We start from the raw sequence: 3,670 nt of genomic DNA on the forward strand, positions 1-3,670 counted from the left end.
TTATATTTTTTAAATTTAAAATAAATATTGCATTTTTTTAGGTTTAATAGTTTGAAGAATAATTTGTTTCCCTAATTACATTGTTAAATATCTAAATTATTGCTTCTTCTAAAATGTTAAAAAACATGTAAATTCCTATTTTTAAAATTTAACTGTTAAAAAACATGTAAATTCTTATTTTTAAAATTTAAAATAAATGTTAAAAAAACATGTAAATTCTTATTTTTAAAATAAAAAAAAATATGGCAGAAGTGACTATTAGATTAAATTTTCGGTAATTAAATTTTCTTTAAATTTATTATTTAGTTTTAATTTAAATTTATTTATTTATAATTTAACATAATAATCTTTTTAATTTAAATTTATTTATTTATAATTTAACATAATAATCTTCTAAAATTTAGATCTTATTGTCAAAATTACATAATACAATATAAATATGTAAATTCTTATTTTTGAAATTAAAATAAATATTGCATAATATAAATATGTAAATTCTTATTTTAAAAATTTAAAATAAATATTGCATAATTCATTATTAGATTAAATTTTAGTAATTAATTTTTCTTTAAATTTATTATTTATTTTTAATTTAAATTAATTTATTTATAATTTCACATAATAATCTTTTCAAATTTACATCTTAATATTTTATTATTCATGTCAAAATTACATAATACAATATATAAAAGATCCATGTCAATTAATTATAATTAATTATAAAGTGTTTTGGGAAAGATTATTCATTATGTTTAATTTTTTCTTGATCAAATGCAACTACTCACACAATTACCACCATTGCTTAATTTACTAGCTATTTTATTTTTATATGTATAGTTATTTATATTAAGAATGAGTACCCTATTTATCCAAGTATTATAATTTTTTAATTTAAATATTTGAAATTTGATATGATTTTATTCTCTCTCATATATATATATATATATATATTAAGATTAAATTAAATAAATTTGTGTGATTTTTAAAAAGCACTGAATCTATCTATGCATTCAAAAGAAGTCAATTTAAATAACACAAATCAAGAATTTTTTAAGGGTGTTAAATTCATATATATATAATAAAAAAATAGTTTAAATAACATAAATCAAGACAACTCCAAAAATAACACTTAAAACAACTTTTTTTTTAAAAACAATTATCTAAACTCATATTTTAAAAATATTAATTTTCATTTTCCAACTATATAATTAAATTTATTTGTATTATATAGCATAAGAAATAAGTTTTATGATACTGCATGCTTCTTTTAAAAATATTCCATGCTTACTAATGAATTAGGTTCTTTTGAAATATTAACAGTCATTAATTGGCAGGATAGAAAATAGAGAGTTGTGATTCCATGAAAATATGAACTTTGCAAGAAGACTTCAAGAGATTGGTGCTCTCCAGTCACATCTCAAATCAACAAGGGTTTGTGTACTCAATATGCACAAGGATGGATACCAAGTTTAGGGAAGGATTCTTTATTTTTCTTAGTTCAAAATGATTGCATGTGAGGTTCAGAATTTGAGGCCATTTGTGGCTACATTTATGAGCTTTAATGTCTACCTCGTCTGAAGTATTTACTTGTTTACTTGTCTATTGCATTTATTTAGTTCATATCAACATTCTCCCTGTCCCTCTTTTTCTCTAGGAGAATCAAGGCCCTATCCCTCTTTTTCTCTAGGAGAATCAAGGCCCTCATATTTTTTCAATTTGCTATTGAACATATAAGGTAAGTTTAAATATTTACCCATTTGTTTACAGCTAACATGCCACGATGATACTCTTATTGCCGAAGATTTGGCGGGAAGGAATCTTACAGGACGGTTCAATGGATTAATGAATCTCTAAACAAAATTAGACCCTCTTTTTGTTTATGCAACCTCTAAGTAGTTTTCCAAATGAAAATTCCTAGAGTAGAACAAATACCAATGACGAATATTAATTGTATATCCATATATAGGAATCACAACTATTATTAATTGTATATCCATATATAGGAAACATGACTAATTTTGTAGTTGGGCTTTTTTAGTGAAAACAATTTGCGTATGAATATTATATCATGAGATAAAATAGTTGCAACATTTTAATTAAATTTAAATGGTGGTTTTCAATAGTTATATAATTTAAATAATTATATATAAATTTGTACAATTTATTATACATAATAATAAAGATCCATAAAACTAAAATATCATTTTTTACAATATTTCAATTTAAATAATTATATATAAATATGTACAATTTATTATATGTAATAAAACTAAAATATCATCTTTTATAATATTTATATAAAATTTAAATTTTTAATATATATGGTATACATATTTACAAATGTATTCTTCATACTATTTTGGAATTTAAACAAACTATAGGCCTCTTTTTGCACATTTTGGGGCAATTGCTAGTTATTTACCTCTCTTAATTTAGTCTCTTCAATACTTACATTATTGGGAGTAGAGATCAATTTACCTTCATTACCCACAATACCAACATTATTGGGAGAAGAGATCAATTTGCCTTCAATTTAGTCCCTTCAATACCCACGTTATTGGGGACAGAGATAAATTTACTATGTTGTTCTATTAGTTGTCTCGAGTATAATTTAAGCATTTACTATGTTTTTCTATTAGTTGTCTTGAGTATAATTTAAGCATTTGAATGACAGCCTGTAGAGTTACAACAGTTTGACTACTTTTACTTCAACTAGAGTTGAAAATCGAAATTCATGGAGGAGATGAATTCCCTGCGGTTTTCTATATTATAAATCTAAAAATCGATCGAAATTAGAATGTCTCTCTAAGTTCTAAATTTGGAAGTAAGAACTTTGTAATTTAAGCCTTCCTTAATCGATGTTCCTTAGACTTTGTGCAGATTTTCGAAGCTCATTCCAAAGTAGCTAAAAATTCTAATTATTATTTAACGCATGAATGACTTCTATAAATTCAGACGGTTGAAATCTTATTTTTCTAAGTTTCAATTCAAAAATACTTAATCCAGAAACTAAAGAGAGTTTTGTTTTCTAAATTCAAATATCAATTTTAAAACTCGGTTTTGTTTTCTAACATATATTGATTGGAGCGTAGCTTATTGACTTGACTGACTGACCTTCCCAAATATATGCCTTACTTCCTTGCACTAGGAAGCGCAAGCCCCTCCGGGACCTTCTTCGTGTAGCATCCTTTGAAAGGAAAGAGTGTAGCATATTGACCGCCGCCCCGCCCTGCATTGACCCGTTGGAGCAGTGTAGCATATTGACCGCCGCCCCGCCCTGCATTGACCCGTTGGAGCGTAGCTGACTGACGGTTGGTTGAGGGTGACCGAGTGTATCTATCTCTTTGAGCGTAGCTATCAACCAGCTAGAAACCATATCACCTTATATATTCGGTGAGTAGTGTGAGGGTATTTTAAGAAATAAGGAAGAGAAGGCTTTACCAAGCGATTGAAACGCACGCATATATTCAAATATCAATTTTAAAACTCGGAACGAAGTTTATAGTGAAGAAAAGAAAGTTATCTACTTAAAATTCGGATATCTACTGGAATTTGAGTCTGAGAACTCTTATGTTTTTGAAATAATTAATAATGATGTTCACTCTTTTTTTTTTAATAAAAGAAGAGTGTACATTTGTTGTAATATATAAATTTTATTTTTTAGTTGTGT

The sequence above is a fragment of the Pinus tabuliformis genome, chromosome 7, assembly GCF_031772625.1.
Source record: "Pinus tabuliformis cultivar Carrire ecotype Pingquan chromosome 7, CPIR1, whole genome shotgun sequence".
NCBI lineage: Eukaryota > Viridiplantae > Streptophyta > Pinopsida > Pinales > Pinaceae > Pinus > Pinus tabuliformis.